Source organism: Vipera berus (assembly GCF_964194415.1).
Source record: "Vipera berus genome assembly, chromosome: Z".
Classification (NCBI taxonomy): Eukaryota; Metazoa; Chordata; class Lepidosauria; order Squamata; family Viperidae; genus Vipera; species Vipera berus.
This window is the reverse complement of record NC_138205.1, coordinates 66,078,661-66,099,360: the sequence shown is the minus strand read 5'-3', so window position 1 is coordinate 66,099,360 and position 20,700 is coordinate 66,078,661. Positions and strand designations below refer to the sequence as shown.

Below are 20,700 nucleotides of genomic sequence, written 5' to 3'. Positions count from 1 at the left end.
ATCACTATGATGTGCTAAATAAAGACAGTGTTGGCAGAGAATATTTTTAGAAAGAAAATATTTATGTTTTTTAATTAAAATAATTAAATTAAATATCTAGTTATTATGTTCTATGCCTCTAGATTTTGTATTTAAGAAGCTCAAAACACTCTGACATTTTAGTCATTAAAATGATGCTACCTGGAAGGAAAATGTGACTCCTAAAGTGTAACAAATCAGTTAATGCATAAGCTTTTGCCAATCACAGATGGCTCCCTCAAATATATGCGTTTATAAATAATCTCACTCTACAATCATGTCATGTGTACATACATGTCCATAAACTGGTGATTGGGATATAAAAAAGTGCAGTGGGAAAACAATTTAGAAAAATAAATTCTTTAAATTATTAATATGAAAGAACAAAATTACTCAGATAAATAAAGTCGCAAATCAGGGATAAATTCAATGTTTAATTTATAGCAGGAATTTTTAACCTTGAAGATCTATGAACAGATTTTAGTGGGAAAAGATTTTGGATTGGAAAATGTAGTTTATTTTCACATATATATTTGTTATTATTTTTAATATTTTAATAATTGCATTTGAGTATAATTGGGATATACTGTATAAATTTCACTAGACTTTTCAAAGGGTCCATGATACAAAGAGGTTGACCCATCTCTATTTAGAGTCTTTATAAACATTTAGAAAGTGTTAAAATAAGATTTATTCACCAACAATAAAAAGATATTATAAAATTGTAAAATTGATTGAAAAGAAAAGGAAGGAAAAAGGAATTTTTTGCAAAGCTTGCATTGCCAATGAAAAGTTGTCACTTTTGATTAATTGATTGTTGTTATTTAAAATAAGAGTAGGTGGTAGTAACCTAGCTACATTCATAAATCTAGTGTTTAGGAGTAGTCATGTATACCATGGCTTGATGAAAGCCTACTGTGAATACCCTGCTGTTATTGGCAAAGATTTGCCAATATCATCCTTATTTTATCTGATCCAAGGGAGGATATTATGTTCCAGACACACTTAACCTATTTCAGACTAAGTCTGTCTCCCTGTTCCTTTATGGGACTCTAGTTGGGCCCTCCCAGCTTTGGTTTTACCTCTCTGGAAAAGATACGATTTAAATTCATCAAAGCAGCTATCCAGATCGGTCTAGTACAACTCGCCACTACCAACTCATCTCTGCCAATTCACCACCACCAAGTCATTACAGGACAATTCCACATGGCCAACTCATTGCAGCAGCTGGAGGGCGAGCAAGAGGGTGGGTAGGGTGCAGAGCAGGTTGGGGCAGGTAGCAAGGTGGTAGCAGCCAGGGTCTTTCCATACCTCCACTGCCCCTGCCACCACTGCACTTGGCTTTGAGCAGAAGAGGCTGGGGATGGGAGTGGAGGAAGTCAGGGTGGGTGGTGGTAAGGTGGTGGTTGGAGGGGATTCCCGTTTTCACACCCCTGCCACCACTGTGCTTGCCAGGTTAATAGACAAATACCCCTTGTTACAGCATATATAGCTAGGTTTTGTACAGTAGCAGAGAAGATCCAATATCTCCAGGCCTAATATAAATATTTTTACTCTGCTGATATTAATAATTTTAGATACCTTTACTTTGTCTCAAAGGTGCTTTTTCAAAAGGCAACTGGAGTTTCTTTGTTTGCTTTCTCTTTAAGATGTTTTGCTTCTAATCCAAGAATCATTTTTCAGTTCTGACTGAATGGTGGGTAATGGAGGGATTTCTATTCCTTGCTGTCATCTGGTTGTTAGCACAAAGTCCTTCCATTCCAGAAAGTCCAGTTGCCTTTTGAAAAACCGCTTTTGAAACAACCATGACCTGAAACTCAATATACAGTACATATACCTTTACTTCATTGTAATTTTAGATGTTGCCATATTTAATATAATTATAGTATTTACATTATAATTTAATAAAGGCTATATTCTGAATCTCAGTTACAAGATGTTTATAAGGGACATGGTGGCTCAGTGGGTTAGGACGCTGAGCTTGTCGATCAGAAGGTCAGCAGTTTGGCAGGTCGAATCCCGAGTGCCGTGTAACAGAGTGAGCGCCTGTTACTCGTCCCAGCTTCTGCCAACCTAGCAGTTCAAAAGCATGTAAAAATGCAAGTAGAAAAATAGGGACCACTATGGTGGGAAGGTAACAGCGTTCTATGCGCCTTTGGCATCTAGTCATGCCGGCCACATGACCACGGAGATGTCCTTGGACAAGTGCTGGCTCTTCAGCTTTGAAACGGAGATGAGCACTGGCCCCTAGAGTTGGAAACAACTAGCATGCATGTGCGGGGGAACCTTTACCTTACCTTAGATGTTTATAAATGCATTTTAGTTCTTAAATTTTATTTGTTCATTATCCATAGTGATATGTGACCACAGTAAATTGATGTGAATTGAATTAATTGTTGAAAAAGTATCAAGCTATTCTTGTCATAGCCAGTTTCTCAAGTAAACACTATTACTACACCCTTAAAGGAAGGAGGAAGTTCGTTTTTGCTCAATATTTTCGATTTTATTCTATAGATTTCAATAATCTGTTTTGTGAAGCCCTTTCATCTTTTGTGGGTAGTGAAGAAACTGCTGTTGTGAAGTTTTTTCTCCATGTATCTTGACCCCAATCCATAGCTGAAATGTTTGCTCATGCTTTCTGTTTGACCATTTTCTTAGAATAGACAAAGCAGCTTCAAGAAACAGTACGTTGATAGTTTCATTTCTGATGAAACCAGAATGGGACTTCCGCTGGCGGCGCGGCACTGAAGACAGCCTCCCCTGGCTGCCCGCGGCTCAGCTGTTTGTTTTTTTGCCCGAAACAGCGCCGATCAGCTGTTCGGGCGAAATTGAAGCCCCCTCCTCGGGAGAAGAGGAGGGGGTGAGGCCCCAGGTAGGGGTAGAGTTCTCCGAGGCCGCCTGAGCTTTGAGCTTGGGCGGCTGAAGGATCGAACTCCCCCGAAGCCTGGGTTGCTCCCAGCTGGCCGTCGTCTCTGCTCCGAACTTCCTGGAGCAGAGCCAGGCGTCTGCGAACCAGCCCTGCCTGAAGAAAGGACTATGATTTAAAGGAGCAGGCAGAGCGGTACAAGAGGAAAAGGTGAAGAGGACTATTTTACTGTACTCTCTAACTTGTTGGACTTTTTAAACTTTAATTGAAAGTGCGTCATAATTGAGGATTAAAAGATGGCGGCTAAACCTCCCTCTAAAACTCTTCGGAGTGGAGGATCCTCGCCGGTGCAACAATCATCACTACAGGCATTGCACCCTCCTGAAGTGCTGACATCGAAGGATTTGCGAGATGCCTTGGATAAACATGCCCAGGTACTTTTGGAATCAATTAATCAATCAATTGCTGATAAATTTGCACAGATGGAGGAGAAATTGGAGAAATTTGAGGAAAGAATGGAAGAGAGGATGGAACAGAAGTACAGCGTGATGAAGGTAGACATTTTGACTTCAGTGCATAAAGTGGCGGAATGTGTGGAAGATTTAGATGAAAAAGTGGATGATTTGGCTCAAAGGAATGCTATACTAGAAGTAAAAGCACGGGAGAATGAAATTGAAAGAGGCAAGTTGGAAAGGGAGTTAAGCCATGCCCAATATTACCAGATGCAGTTTGCTGTCAGAATTAGAGGCTTAAAAGAGAATGTTAAAGAAGATTTAAAGCAGCTGATCTCTGAGGCTCTCGAAGGGGTATTGAACCAGCCAGCATCTGAAATAAGAGCAGCTATGGATAAAGTGTTTCGGGTGAACTCATGGATTGCCAGACAGAGAAAGTTGCCTAGAGATGTGGTGGTTTATTTTGCAAAAAGAGAAATTAGAGATCAAGTTATACAAGCTGCCTATGATGCTAAGGTTGTGATTGCTGAACAAGAAGTCTTGGTTTTAAAAGAAATTCCTCCAAGGATTTTAAGGGGAAGAAAGGACTATACATTTCTTGTGCAAGAGCTCAAGCAAAGAGATATAAGGTTCAGATGGGAGATTCCAGAGGGGCTGATGGTGATGTATGAAGGTAAAAGGTATAGGCTGACTACTGTGAAACAAGCACGTGATTTCTACAATAATGTCTTAAAAGCAACCCCATTAACGCTCCTGGAAGCTGGAAAGGGATCTGGAGAAGAAGAACAACAAGAGGAGGAAACAGAGGAAAATGGTGCTGGAGGAGATCAAGCTACAATCTCTTTGGATGATCCTAGAGAGCAAAGAGTGACGCGTGCTGCTTTAAAACGAGCAAAGAAAATAAAAGAACAAGATCAGCAAAAGTCTTCAGATTCTTCACATCGCATTCATAGCCAAGCTGTGGGAGGAGCACGGCCTAAAGTAACCAGTCCTATCAAAGCTGTGGTCCAAGAGCTTCTCGAGGATATACATGGCAACTAAATTTTTAACCTGGAATGTTAATGGACTAAACTCACCGCAGAAGAGGAAGAAAGTTTTTCAATATTTAAAACAATTTAAGATAGATGTTATATGCCTGCAAGAAACGCATATTAGAGTTTTGGATCAAAAGTATTTATTGAACTCGAGGCTGGGTACGCAATTTGTTGCTTCTGCAGAGAATAAGAAAAATGGAGTGGTTGTTTATGTTAAAAGTGCCTTAACAGCGGACCTAATTGAAGCAGATAAGCATGGAAGATATGTTATGATCGAGCTGTTGTTTGAAGGTAAAAAGACGCTTTTAGTTGGATTATATGCTCCAAATCAACAACAAGCTGACTTTTTTAGTTTACTTCATACAAAGCTTACCCAGTTGGATTATAAATCCTTTATTTTTATGGGGGACTGGAATGGAGTTATGGATGTACAGTTGGATAAGGCTGGAGCCTTTAAACGCATTCCAAGTCACGCTAGACTGCCTAAATCTTTTTTTGAAATGAAGGATGACCTGGAATTGCGAGATATTTGGCGTGAGAGACATTTGCGGGAGAAGGATTATACATTTTATTCTGATAGACACCAATCTTTTTCGAGGATTGATTTTATTTTGTTGACTAATGATCTTCTTTTGAGAACTAAAAAGGTGAAAATCTGCGCAAGAATTATCTCTGATCACAGTCCAGTGTGGTTGGAGATTGATAAGGAAAGAGGAGATAGACGCTCATGGCGCGTAAATGAGAATTTGTTTAGAAATCAGAGAAATGTGGAAGAATGCAAACAGCGGATGAAGGATTTTTTTGAGATGAATATGAATAAGGGTACCTCTATGGATATGGTTTGGGATGCTAGCAAGGCCTATATGAGAGGGGTGTTGATATATATGAATAATAGACATAGACGTGCAGTGGAAACTAGAAGGAAAGAACTGGAGAATGAAATAAAGGAAAAAGAAAAGGCTTTGATTTTGAACCCAGAGGAGGTGAAGATCAAGGAGGCTATTAGACTGTTACGAGGACAATTTGATAAATTAATGGCTGATCAAGTGGCGACCAATCTGCGGTTTGCTAGGCATAATACTTTTTGCAATGCTAATAAGCCAGGCAGATGGTTGGCTTATAGACTGAGGAAAAAACAAAGGGCATCTAATATAGATAAGATTGAGCATAAAGGAAGGGTTGTGTATCAACAGAATCTTATTAAGGATGCCTTTGTGGATTTTTATTCGAAATTATATACTAAAGAGGACATTAATGCAAAAGATATTGATACGTATTTGGAGAAGGCTAGCATCCCGGTTCTTACGCAAGTACAAAAAGAGGGGATTAACCAACTGATTACAGAAGAAGAAATTTTTACAGCTATTAAGGAACTGAAGGTGGATAAAGCACCAGGCACTGATGGCTTGACTGCGGCCTATTATAAAAACTTACAATTAGAGATGATAAAACCGTTAAAGGAACTGTTCCAGACAATCCAGAGGGGGGGAAAGGTGCCCCCGTCTTGGAGAACAGCTTTTATCTCTTTGATTCCGAAGGAAGACCAGGATGCTACTTTAGTTAAAAATTACAGACCGATATCGCTTTTAAATACAGATTATAAGATATTTGCTAAGGTTTTGGCTAATAGACTGATGAGGGTTCTGCAACAGGTGATTCATGGGGACCAAACGGGGTTTATTAGTGGAAGACAAATGAAAACCAATGTGAGACATATAGTTGATGTGTTAGAGTTTTTGGAAAGGCACAACCAGATCTCTGCTGCGCTAATCTTTTTAGATGCTGAAAAGGCTTTTGATCAATTGAACTGGCAATTTTTGTTGAAAGTTTTAGACAAAATGGATTTTGGGGAAAAAATTTTACAACCGATTAGGGCATTATACCAAAAACAAACTGCCCGAATTATAGTTAACAATAGTTTGACAACAGTATGTAATATTGAGAAGGGCACAAGGCAAGGCTGTCCGCTATCGCCCTTGTTATTTATATTAACATTAGAGATATTATTGGTTAAGATTCGGAATTCGGAAAAAATTAAGGGGATACAAGTTGGAGATCAGGATTACAGATTGAGAGCATTTGCAGATGATCTGGTTGTTACAGTGACCCAGCCAGAGAACTCTGTTGTGGACCTGATGGAGATAATAACACAATATGGGAAGGTTTCTGGATTTAAAGTAAATATACAGAAAACTAAAATTTTGGCTAGAAATATGACAGTTTCGCAGAAGGCTCTCCTAGAAGGATTAACTGGATTTGAGATTGTTAAAAGGGTTAAATATTTGGGGGTGATTTTGTCGCCCTCTAATACAAAGCTATATAAAAATAATTATGAAAAGTTATGGGGGAAAATTCAAAAAGAACTGGAGAGTTGGGAAAAATTGCAATTGTCTTTGTTGGGACGGATTGCAGCAGTGAAAATGAATGTCCTGCCCAAATTTTTATTCTTATTTCAAATGATACCGATTCTTAAGAAAGACTCTAACTTGGAGGAATGGCAGCGTGGTATCAATAAATTTGTGTGGGCAGGGAAAAAGCCACGAGTTAAACTTAAGATTATGCAGGATACTCGTGAGAGAGGTGGCCTTAAAATGTCTAATTTTAAATTATATTATGAAGCTGCTGCACTAGTAGGAATAAGTGATTGGATTAATTTGACACAATCGAGGTTATTAAATCTTGAGGGCCATGATCTGTTGTTTGGCTGGCATGCATATTTGTTGTATGATAAGAAGGTAGATACTGTGTTTAGGATGCATATTTTAAGACAGGCATTGCTGAGAGTTTGGAAGAAGTATAGACATAAGTTAAGCAGCAAGATACCATTGTGGGCAATCCCAAAACATGCAATAGAAAATATACATGCTGGTTTCAAACATGATGAGACTACTTACAAGGAAATTTTAAGTTTGGAAAGGAATATTTGGTGCTTGAAATCATATAGTTTCTTGCGAGAAGAGAAGGTTGTTCAGACTTGGTTTCAATATATTCAGTTACAGGCCAGGTGGAAAGAAGATCAAAAAAATGGATTTGCAACGACTGATGAAAATTTGATAAAGCAAATTAGAAATCAAGGACCAGCACATATTAAACGGATATATCTTGCATTGATAGAGATCGATTCAGAAACAGAGCTTGTTAAGGATTGTATGATAAAATGGGCCCAAAACATTCAGGAAGTTATTACAATGGACACGTGGGAAAAGATCTGGGTGAGGAATGTAAAATTCACTCAAGCTCAAAGTTTAAGAGAGAACTTTTACAAAATGTTTTATAGATGGCATCTAGATCCTAAAAAGCTTGCAAGTATGTATCCGAATTATCAGCCTAAATGTTGGAGGTGTGGTGATGAAGAGGCAACATATTTTCACATATGGTGGACATGTAAAAAGGTCAAGGCTTTTTGGATAAAACTCTGGTGGAATATGCAGAAGATTTTTAAACGGAGGATAAAGTTTTGTCCGCAATTTTTTTTGTTGGGAATAATTGTTGACGCTACAGTTGTGGACTCTAAGTTGATGTTGAATTTAGTTACGGCAGCAAGACTTTTGATAGGTCAATATTGGAAGAAAGAGGAACTGCCGACTATACAAGAGTGGATTTTAAAGGTTTCCGACTTGGCAGAGATGGCGAAGATTTCGGCCTATTTGAAAGATTACTCGCAAGAACATTATATTATGGAATGGAGAAAATGGATTGAGTTTATCCAGAATAAGTATAGGGTCAAGAAGTTTTATCTAGCATTTGAATAAGTCTTCTTTCGTTTTCTTTTTTCTTTTTTTATTTTGTCTTCTATATATATTTAATAATGCTAAGTTTTGTTTGATCCTATATAAGTTAGAGAGTGATGGATTTTAGAATTTATAGTTGTTAGTATATGGTTGTTTATGATTGCTTTTTTATATATATATACCTTGTATTTAGCTCTGGGAAGTCCGGGGGGGGGGAGGGGGGTTAGGGGGAGGTGGGGGGGAGGAGGGAGGGGGGGAGGGGGGGAAGGGGGGAGGTAGGGAGGGGAGGAGGGAGGGGGAAGGGGGTTTTTTAAAGGAAAACTGTATTTTTAAAACTTTTCAATAAAAAAAAAAAAAAAAAAAAGAAACCAGAATGTAAAACATTGGTCAGGCAATAAGACATGTACTCTATAAGTGGCCTCTGATGACTTCCGGGTGGCAAGGCGTCACCAAAGACAGCCATTTCCAGGCTGTTCGTTCCGTGGCTTTGTAGAATCGCCGAAAACAGCGTCGATCAGCTGTTTTGGCGGTTCGGAAGCCCCCTCCTCGGGAGAAGAGGAGGGGGTGAGTACCCAGGTAGGGGTAGAGCTCTCCGGGGCCACCAGAACTTAAAGTTTCTGGTGATGCACGAAGGTAAAAGACATCGTTTGGCTACTGTGGCCCAGGCACGTGATTTTTATAGCAATGTGCTAAAAGCAACCCCCCTATCACTTCTGGAAGCTGCAAAGGGATATGGCGAGGGAAAGCCTCAAGATGTTGCAGATAGACAGACAGAGGAGAACGGTGCTGGAGGGGATCAAGTTACAGCCTCATCGGTTGCTGCTGGAGAGCAGAGGATGACGCGTGCTGCCCTAAGACGAGCGAGACGAGAGCAAGAGCAAGATAAGCAGAAAGTTATGGAACCTCCAAAGCGTACTTATAGTGAAGCTGTGGGAAGAGCGCGGTCCAAAGAAGATACAGGGGTCATTTCAGACGTGCTCCAAAAGCTTTGGAGCGTCAGGATTGGTGACTAAATCTCTAATTTAGAATGTCAATGGATTAAATTCATCATAGAGGAGAAAGAAAGTTTTTCAATATTTAAAACAATTTAAGACTGATGCTATTTGTTTGCAAGAAACGTATATTAGGGTTATGGACTAAAAGTATTTATTGAATTTAAGATTGGAATGCAAGCTCCTAATCAATAACAAGTTGATTTTTCTTAACTTACTACATATAAAGGTTACTTAATTGGATTATAATTTTTTTTAATTTTTTATTTTATTTTCATTGGAGATTGGAATGGTGTCCTAGACGTATAGATGGATGATCTGGAACTGTGAGACATTTGGTGTGATATATGCAAGAACTATTTTTGATCATAGTTCAGTTTGGTTGGAGATTAATAAGGTTAATAGAGATAGGCGCTTTTGGCGCGTAATTGAGAATTTGTTTAGAATTTAGAGAAATGTGGGAGAATGTAAATAGTAGATGAATTTTTTTTTCTTTTTTGAAATTAATATGAATAAGGATTGGGATTAAGAAATTTTATTTAGTATTTGAGTAAAGTTCCTTTTCTGTTTTCTTTCTTTTTTTTCTTATCTGTAATAGTAATATTGTTTGTAATCATTTTACATGAGCTAGAGGGTGATAGAATTAATAGTTTATTGTGATAGCATATGGATGCTTATGTTTGTTTTTCTTTTTTATACCCTGTATTTAGCTCTGGGAAGTCGGGGGGGAGGAGGGAATGGGGGAGAGGGATAGGGAGGGTTAGATAGGGGTGGGGGAGGGAGGGATTAAAGTTAAAATGTACTGTAAAACTTTTTAAATAAAAAAAAAGTTTTGGTGGCTGAAGGACTGAGCCCCCCCGAAGCCTGGGTTTGCTCCGGGCTGCGCGGCGTTTCTGCTCCGTGCTTTTAGGAGCAGAACATGGCGTTCGCAACCATCCCTGCCAGCAGGAAAGGATTTCAGAGAACAAGGATGCAGGCAGAGTGATACAGGAGATTAAGGTGAAAGTGGACTTTTGATCTTTAGCTCAATGGACTTTGCAGACTTTGAAAGTGAAAGTGCGTAGCAAGCAATAGTGGGGGAAAATGGCAGCTAAATTTTCCAAAGTTCTTAGAAGCGTGGGGGCTTCCCTGGTGCAGCAGTCTTCGTTGCAAGCTTTATTGCCCCCTGCACCTGCACCTATGCCAGCCCTGACAGTTAAAGATTTGCAGAATGTGATGCAAGAAGCTTTGGAAAAGCAATCACAGCAAATAGCTGAGATTATAGATGAAAAGCTGGATGAGAAGCTAACAGAAAAACTAGCTGAAGTTATGGATGAAAAGCTGGATGAGAAGTTAACAGAAATAAGGGCGGACATTTTGCTTGCATTTCAAGGCATGGCTATATGTATCGAGCGCTTGGATGAAAGAGTGGAAGATCTCAGCCAAAATAATATCAAATTAGATGCAAAAATGTTAGAGACTGAGAATGTGGTGGCTAAAATTGACAGTGACTTGACCTTGGTGCAGTACCACGAGATGGAGTTTGCTGTTAGAATCAGAGGCTTAAAAGAGAATCCTAAAGAAAATCTGAAGGAAATAGTCTCTGAGGCTCTGGAAGGGGTGCTGGGACGGCCAGCAGATGGAATTGTGGGAGACATAGATAAAAATTTTCGTGTCAATTCGTGGATTGCAAGACAAAGGAAATTTCCCAGAGATGTGGTGGTTTATTTTACAAAGAGAGCAATCAGGAATGAAGTTATTCAACACTAAGCTTGTAATTGCTGAGCAAGAAGTCCTGGTTTTAAAAGAGATCCCTCCAAGAATTTTAAGAAGAAGAAAGGAGTTTGCTTTTTTAGCACAAGAGCTCAGGCGACGTGATATCAAGTTTAGATGGGAGATACCAGTGGGTATGGTGGTGATGCATGAAGGCACGAGACATCATCTTATTACAGTGATGCAGGCACGTAATTTCTATAGTAATGTTTTAAAAGCAACCCCCATACCACTTTTGGAATCTACAAAGAAGAATGGCGAGGGAGAGCCTCAAGGTGCTGAAGGAACAATGCAGACAGATGAGAAAGCTACAGGAGTGGATCAAATTTCAGTATCATCGGAAGAAGCTAGAGACCAGAGGATGACGCGTGCTGCTTTGAGACGAATGAGATGAGAGCAAGAACAAGACCAGCAGAAAGTTATGGAACCTCCAAAGCATACCTATAGCGAAGCTGTGGGAGGGGCGCGACCTAAGAATGTAAAGGGGATTCTGGAAGAAGCGCTCCAAAAGCTTCGGGTCGCTAAGGATGGCGACTAAGCTTCTAACTTGGAATGTTAATGGCTTAAATTCACCACAGAAGAGAAAGAAAATCTTTCAATATTTAAAACAATTTAAGACTGATGTTATTTGCTTACAAGAAACACATATTAGAGTTACGATGAAAAACTATGGGGAAAGGTAAAAAAGAATTGGATAGCTGGAAAAAATTACAATTGTCTTTATTGGGAAGAATTGCAGCAGTGAAAATGAATGTCTTGCCGAAATTTCTATTTTTATTTCAAATGATACCTATTCTTAAAAAGGATTCAAACTTGGAGGAATGGCAAAAGGGTATTAATAAATTTGTTTGGGCAGGGAAAAGGCCACGAGTTAAATTTAAGATTATGCAGGACACGCGTGAAAGAGGTGGTCTCAAAATGCCCAACTTTAAATTATACTATGAAGCCGCTGCTTTGTCAGCGATAAGTGATTGGATTAATTTAACACAAGGAAGATTATTAAATCTTGAAGGCCACGACTTGTTATTTGGCTGGCATGCATATTTATTGTATGATAAGAAGGTGGATAATGTGTTTAAGGTGCATATTTTAAGACATGCTCTGTTGCGAGTTTGCAAAAAGTATAGACTCAAGTTAAACTATAAGATACCTTTATGGGCAATACTGAAACACGCAATAGAAAACATAAATGTTGGGTTTTAACATGATGTGACTACATATAAGGAAATTTTAAGTTTGGAAAGGAATGTATGGCATTTGAAGCCGTATAACTTTTTACGAGGAGAAAAGATTGTTCAAACCTGTTTTCAGTATGGGCAACTACAGGCCAGGTGGAAAGAAGATCAGAAAATTGGTTTTTCAATGACTGATGAAAATTTGGTAAAGCAAATTAGAAATCAGGGTCAAGCACATATCAAATTGCATTGATAGAAATTGATTCAGAGACAGAACTTGTTAAAGATTGCATGATAAAGTGGGCTCAGAATATTCAAGAAGTTATTACAATGGATACTTGGGAAAAGATTTGGGTGAGAAATGTAAAATTTACGCAAGCCCAAAATTTAAGAGAGAATTTTTATAAAATGTTTTATAGATGGCATTTAGATCCCAAAAAATTAGCAAGTATGTATCCGAACTACCAGCCTAAATGTTGGAGGTGTGGTGGTGAAGACGCAACGTATTTTCATATATGGTGGACCTGTAAAAAGGTTAAAGCTTTTTGGATCAAAATTTGGTGGAATATGCAGAAGATATTTAAGAGAAGGATAAAGTTTTCTCCGCAATTGTTCTTACTGGGTATTATTACTGATACTACTGTTGTGGACATTAAATTGATGTTGAATTTAATTACGGCAGCAAGACTTTTAGTAGGGCAATATTGGAAGAAGGAAGAACTGCCGACTATAGAAGAATGGACTTTAAAAGTTTCCAACCTGGCAGAAATGGCAAAGATTTCGGCGTATTTGAAGGACCATTCGCAACAGAGATATATTGTGGAGTGGAAAAAATGGATTGATTATATCCAGAATAAATATGGGACTAAAAAGTTTCATTTAGCATTTGAATAAGTATTGATGTGATATTTATATTGCTTGTAGTCATTTTACAAGAGCTAAAGTGCGGTAGACTTAATAGTTCATTGTTGTTAGCATATGGTAGTTTATGATTGTTTCTACTCTTATACCTTGTATTTAGCTCTGGGAAGTCGGGGAGGGGGGAAGGGGAGGGGGGAGGGTTGGGTTGGGTTGGGTTGGGAAGGGGGTGGGTGGGTGGGGAGGGGTTGTTTTGTTAAAGATAAAATGTATTGAAAAACTTTTCAATAAAAAAAGTGGCCTCTGATGAAATTTCTGAACCTTATATATTTCAATAAATGCTATAGTGCTTTGAGAGTGCAGATGTGGGTGCTATTATTCCCTCCCATTTAATTTGAAACTGGCTTAATTAGGGAGTAAAGAATCAATCAGCTGTCACTGACATGCCAGGAAGCTCTGACAAGGGATGTTGTGGATAATTTGGTCCAGCTTTAAAATGATTATAATTTGATAGATACTAAGAAGATGTCATTAAATGCCTATAAAGTTATTTGTTTCTTACTCATGGTAGCCCTTTTCAGTACAATTAAATTAAAATCATAAATGACATATGATTATCTATACAAGATTGAAAAGCTATGTTCAATTTAAGGAAAGAGTAAGTGTGGGCTGATGGATACCACAATATAATTGCAACTGAATTTTGTCTGTTATGATCATTCTTGATTGTTGTTGTTACCTGCGAAGTCATGTCCGACCCATCGCGACCCTATGGACAGCGTTCCTCCAGGCCTTCCTGTCCTCTACCATCTTCTGGAGTCCATTTAAGCTCACGCCTACTGCTTCAGTGACTCCATCCAGCCACCTCATTCTCTGTCGTCCCCTTCTTCTATTGCCCTCGATCTTTCCCAGCATTAGGCTCTTCTCCAGTGAGTCCTTCTTTCTCATTAGGTGGCCAAAGTATTTGAGTTTTAGCTTCAGGATCTGGCCTTCTAAAGAGCAGTCAGGGTTGATCTCCTCTAGGACTGACTGGTTTGATCGCCTTGCAGTCCAAGGGACTCACAGGAGTCTTATCCAGCACCATAGTTCAAAGGCCTCAATTCTTTGGCGCTCAGACTTTCTTATGGTCCAACTTTCACTGCCATACATCGCAACTGGGAAGACCATAGCCTTGACTATACGCACTTTTGTTGACAGGGTGATGTCTCTGCTTTTTAGTGTGCTGTCTAGATTTGCCATGGTTTTCCTCCCGAGGAGCAAGCGTCTTTTAATTTCTTGGCTACAGTCCCCATCTGCAGTGATCTTGGAGCCCAGGAAAATAAAATCTGTCACTACCTCCATTTCTTCCCCATCTATTTGCCAGGAATTGAGAGGGCCGGATGCCATGATCTTGGTTTTCTTAATGTTAAGTTTCAACCCATGTTTTGCACTCTCCTTCTTCACCTGCAACAAGAGGCTCTTTAGTTCTTCTTCACTTTCTGCCATTAGAGTGGTATCATCTGCATATCTTAGGTTGTTGATATTTCTTCCGGCAATCTTAATTCCAACTTTTGATTCATCTAGCCCTGCCTTTCTCATGATGTGCTCTGCATATAAGTTAAATAGGCAGGGCGACAGTATACAGCCTTGCCGGACTCCTTTCCCAATTTTGAACCAATCAGTGGTTCCGTGTCCAGTTCTCACTGTTGCTTCTTGACCCGCATATAGGTTTCTCAAGAGACAAATAAGATGGTCTGGTACTCCCATCTCTTTAAGAACTTGCCACAGTTTGTTATGATCCACACAATCAAAGGCTTTAGCATAGTCAATGAAGCAGAAGTAGATGTTTTTCTGGAACTCCCTAGCTTTCTCCCTAGCTTTCTCCTTCTTTCCTGGAAGCTTGCATAGATGATATTTGTGAGATTTTTTTTTAAAGTCTGTGGTGAGCAAAATTAATAAACTATTAGACAAAGAATAATAATGATATGTACTTGAAGACACTTAAAGGCCAGCAGATAAAAGAATTTGCTAATATTTATATATTATCCTTTAAGGGTACTACTTTTTAATAGAAGTATGTTACCATAGAAGGTTTTGATTTATTGATTAATTATGTGCCATGAAATTGCTGTCTATATTTAACGACCACATAGATAAATTTTCTTCATGATGATTTGTCCCTAACCTGGTTATTTTCCAACATTAGATTTTTGTTCAGAGAGTTAGATATTCTCATAATGTACTTGAAGAATATATGAAGTTAGGCTACTGAATACTTAATGTCCTATACAGGAAGTTTGGCAAAGCTCTTTAACATCATTTACTGGTAAAAGGGAGAAAAACCCTATGAACTTGAAATGGCTGCTTGAATGTGATATATCATATTCATGTGGAAATTTTAAAGAGCATGCACATGTTCATGGCTTGTCAATATGACTTAGGATGAGAAAAATATGTCTTTCCAATTTATAAACAGCTTTCTCCATGGACCATTTACTAATAAGGGAGCAGGAATGAAACTTTAACTGCTGTCATTCTTTTTCCTCAGTATACTAGATGTCAGAATCCATTTATATTTTATTCCTAACTCCCTATCTGTGCAAATCTAAATCTCATCCCCTTACTGGATTCTGCCATTCCCAAGGAGGGAAAGAGAAGACAGGGTTGTTAAAAGCCATCTCTATCCCTTAGTTGCAAGGTTTGTTTATTCAGGCTGCCTGTAGGCCATCACAAAAGACCAGGGAAGAAACCCTTTGAAGTAAGAAGAACAAAGAAAGAGGGAGATGGGGGGAATTCTGGTTTGCATCTCTGACTGGAATGTGAAGGGGAGGAAGTAATAATGTTGCAAATGTACTGGGGCTGTCCTTTCCCATGAGGAGTTTTGACCCCTGAAACTTGACTGATCCGGTACTGACCAAATGGACTGAGGGGAGGGGTTTTACTTTGGGAACACTTTAAAAGTATTGACCTTTGAGACAGTTTCCAGATCCTGTCTATATTATCCATTGTCAACCATGTTTTAGTAAAAGTTGTTGTTTGGACAATCTAGTCTCCAAGAGTTCTTCTTTCCTAAGAGGTGGATTGGGGTGGGTTCTGACATTAGACAGGATCTGCATTAAGAGTCATTCCTGGAAGGAAAAAACTTACTGGGGGACTTTGCAAAAACTACAATGTCTAATGACGAGGCAAAGGAGGAGGAAAGCCCCATGGAAAGGCAGTTTCCCCCCAAATGAAACCTCACCAACGATCGGAAGCTGAAGCGTCATATTCCTCCGGGGAAGAGGTGGTGGAGATGCATGACTGCAAACCGCAGTGGTTGATGGGCATTGGAAGGAAAAGTGAATGGGAAAAGGCATCAAGGAAAGCGACCCTGAGGCGGGGCGGCCACCAACACAAATGGAGGCAAGAGATGGAGAGCTCCCTGCAGGTCAGTGAAGAGGAGTGGATCCTAGAGAAAGCTATTGACCTGATGAAGAAAACCCTTAGCTCACTAAGAGAGGAGAAACCTGAATACCACAGCTGCAGCAGCACCTGGGGCTGCAACTGCAGAGACAGTGGGGTGAATCCAGAACCTGCAACACTGGGGCCGTCTGCTGGTCCTGGAACTGCCACCTCAGCAGCACCCACACCCTGCCGAACCACAGAGAAGGATCAGGATGAGGGGCAATACCGCCCACTGCGCAGACACCGATCCATTCAAAGACTACTGCTCCTGGAAGCAAAATTCAGGGGAGAGCCACCATGATTGGGTTTTTCCTAACCCAAGTCCTCAGCTATATGGAAGAATACTATAGCCAGCCGCACCATCAGGCTGAAAAACAGCTTTTATCCGTGGGCTGTTAGGCTTTTGAATGAGAAATAACTTTCGTGAATTTTATGCAGAATTGACTTGGGAGGCCGGTGTGTGGTGTAGTTGGTTCACATGGTGTAGTAAGATGGAGAGTTTGTTGTCACTGTGTGTTGGAGGTAGGAGCACAAAGGTAGGCTCAGCATCTCAATGTACACATAATTGTAGTTTGACAATAAAGTAAATCTTCTTCTATAAGAATACGGATGGGGCATCCCCAGTGACAAAGCCCGCATCCGCATCGTGCAATTCACCTGGATGGACCGGCTGCAGGCTGGGTGGTGAACCTGCATGATTCCAATGCCCCAGAACTCAATGATTTCAACCGAGTCATATCATCCTTGAGGAGGCAGTTTGAGGGCCCTTTGGCTGATCATAAGGCCCAGGAGAGAATCAAAATGGTGAGGCAGGGCAGACGGCTGGTGGCTGAATATACCCAAGAATTCTGAGCCATTGCCAGTAAGCTGAACTGGCCAGAAGACATCCTCCTTAGCCATTTCAAAGATGGGCTAAACTACGACCTGTATGATGCGTGCCTCCCTCAAGGAGACCCACACCATCTCGATGACTGGTATGTCCTGGTAGAAGAGACAGAGATAGACCTACTAAAAAGGCACTGCCAGGGAAAACCATGGGCCTGCCGAGCAAACATGTGAGCCAGCAAAACCATCGTCCATGGCTAAGAAATCAACAGGCTGTTTCAAATGTGGGAGAGAGGGTCATCACACCACAGAATGTCACTCAAAAGCCCCTTACTGCAAATCAGAGGCATCACCCTCCAGGAGACCAGGGAAGTCCCAAGGCAACCTAAAAAAAACCTGCCATGAGGGGGACAGAAGCTGTAGAGTCCCCAAACCCTGCCAAGGACTGGGAGAGGATTCCAACCTACACTGCGGACACCTCGGAAGACAGCTCAGAGGGAGAAACATTGGTAAGTGGATCCATTCCACCCATCCTTAAGACAGTGACTATATTAGCTTCCTCCATGCCCGAAGCCACCAAAGTAAAAGCCCTAATAGACTCTGGCTGCATCCGCTGCCTCATCAGCCCAACACTGGTGGGGAATTTGGGCATTCCAGTGAGGAGACTAAAACAACCAATCTCCTTTGGCCAGTTAGATGGGTCCTTGGGGGGGTCCCAGCTACCCTAACCACCTTACCAGTTCACCTGTCCCTGGGGACTCATGAGGAAGACATAATGTTTGTAGTGACCCCAGGCATGTAATGCCCAATGATTTTATGACTGGAATGGCTGAAGAAATGGAACCCCTTGGTTAATTGGAGGACAGCAGGACTCAAGTTCCCAGAAGGGGAACATAGGAATGTAAAACCCCAAAGCACCCCCCCAACCTGAAGAGAGGAGACAGCATCAGTAGTGGAAGACAAGGGATTACCAGAAATACTGGAGGAATACAGGGACCTTGCTGAAGTTTTCAGTGAGAAATGGGCAGATGAGCTTCCACCTCACTGGCCCACAGACTGTGCTATAGAATTCAAACCCAGGGCAAAACTCCCAAAACCCAGGATGTACGCCATGAGCCCAAAAGAAACAGTGGAGATGGATAGTTTCATTAAAAAGAAAACCTAGAAAGGGGATTTATTGAGCCTGCCAAACCCAAAATGGCCACCTCGGTCCTCTTCAGGAAGAAGAAGGATGACACTCTTCATTCATGCATAGTTTATATATCTCTTAACACAATTATTGAATGTAATCTGTATCCCCTACCCCTAATGAAGGATATGCTATCCCACCTATTGAAAGGAAAGATTTTTTACCAAACTAGACCTGAGAGAAGCATACTACCACATTAGGATTAAGGAAGGAGACGAATGGAAGACTGCTTTCAATTGCCCAATGGTTTGCTACCAGTTCAAAGTCCTGCCGTTTGGACTGCAAGGGCCCCCCACATTTTTATGCAATTAATCAATGAAGTGCTAAAAGAGCACCTATATAAGGGGGTGCTGGTTTACCTAGATGACATCCTTATCTTCACTGAGACCAAGGAGGAGCATGTTAACCTAGTCAGAGAAGTTTTGGAAAAAATGTGGGCCGCCCACCTATTTATCAAAATGTGAATTCCACCAGGAAAGAACAGACTACCTAGGGTATCGCATATCCCCAGAGGGCATAGAAATGGACCCTGAGAAAGTCAGGGCAGTATTAGAATGGGCACCCCCACCCCCATACAAGGAAGCAATTGCAAAGTTTCCTGGGCTTTGCAAACTTCTACCGCCAATTCATCCCTTTGTTTGCACAAATAGCCCTGCCCCTCACAAACTTGTTGAAAATGAAGGGGGAGTCCCCAGTGAAACCTAGCCAGCCCCTGAAGTGGACAATGGAATGTCAAGCAGTATTTTAGAGGCTAAAGGGACTTTTTTCTGCTGAACCTGTACTGAGTCACCCAGATCCCGATAAACCCTTTGTAATACAGGCAAACGCTAGCGATGTGGTGGTGGGAGCTGTATTATTATAGGAAAATGATGAGGGGGCATTGTAACCATGTGCATATACATCCAGGAAACTCACGGAGACAGAACAACATTGGGCCATGTGGGAAAAGGAGGTGTATGCTGTGAGGTGGTCATTACTTACATGGCACCATTTCCTTGAAGGAAATAAAATCCCCTTCCAGGTCTGGACAGACCATTAAAATTTGGAAGCACTAAAAACACCCAGGAAACTCACTCTTAAGCAAGCCTGCTGTTCTCAACATTTTTACCAGTTTCGTTTCACTCTCAAGCTCTTACCAGGGGGGGGGGAGAATTTCTTGGCAGATGCATTATCTTGCATGCCCCAATATAACAGCACACAGGTCACTGACTCTAAACCACTTATGCCTGAACAACAACTGGCAGCACCAGTCACCACAAGGACCCAAGCTAAAATGAAGTCGCGGGTGGATAGCCAAGCTGGAATATAATTCCAAAAGTCTTTGGAAACTGATGAATGGTTCCAGAAAAATAGACATGTGTGCACAATCAAAAATGGACTACCCTGGGTGGGTGAGAGGTTATGCATACCTGCCACCCAGAGGATCAATTTCATGCAGTTGTGCCATGATACAAAATCAGCAGGACATTTCAGGTTTGTAAAAACCTTACACTTAAATAAAAGGCAATTTTGGTGATCATCCATGAAAAAGGACATGGCCAAATGCCAAACCTGTGTGATGGCTAAGAGGCTGCAAGGGAAATCGCCAGTACTGTTACAACTAGTGGTGAACCCCTCAGCCCCATGCAAAGAAATAGCCATGGATTTTATAGTGGAATTACCAGAAAGCAATGGGAAAATTGTAGTCTGGACAGTCACTGACTTGTTTTCTAAACAAGTGCATCCCTTGCCAAAAGATCCCCACCGCAAAAGCCTTAGTGAAACTTTTCATGCAGCATATTTACAGATTGCATGGAGCACCACAACACATCATATCTGATAAGGGGGTGCAATTTACATCAGCATTTTGGAAAGAATTTTTATCCCTTTCAGGAACCACCCAAGGACTGTCATCTAGTCATCATCCTCAGATGGGAGGTTCAGCTGAATGTTCAAACTCAGTACTTGAGCAATATTTAATTTAATTTTATTAATTTCCAGCAAGCAAATTGGCCAGACTTACTGCCTTTTGCAGAAGTGGCATATAATAATGCAGTCCATTCCAGCAGTTTACACTCCTTTTCAAGTATCTATTGGTCAAACTTTCAACCCCATGCCAGAACTAACCCCAAACAAACCGGTATTCCCAGCACTGAAGGAATGGATTGCACAATTACAAAACATCTGGCCAATCATTAGGAAAGCTTTAGACAAAGGTAGACAAGCATACAAAACACAAGCAGACAAAAAAAGAGTCGATCCCACACCATTCAGGGTGGGAGAGATGGTATATTTATCCACTAAATACCTTAAATCCCTACAACCCTGTAAAAATTCAGACCAAAATATATTGGACCTTTTCCAATTAAAAGAATTATAAACTCACTTACAGTAGAATTAGAATTA

At 40.5% G+C, this 20,700-nt stretch overlaps 1 protein-coding gene across 1 annotated transcript in view; it reads left to right on the top strand.

Annotated features, from left to right (window-relative positions):
- Positions 1–20,700, top strand: part of CNTNAP2 (contactin associated protein 2) — a gene marked incomplete at its 5' end in the record, with an annotated part of 1,513,027 nt that overhangs the window by 519,795 nt on the left and 972,532 nt on the right. The window lies entirely within an intron of this gene.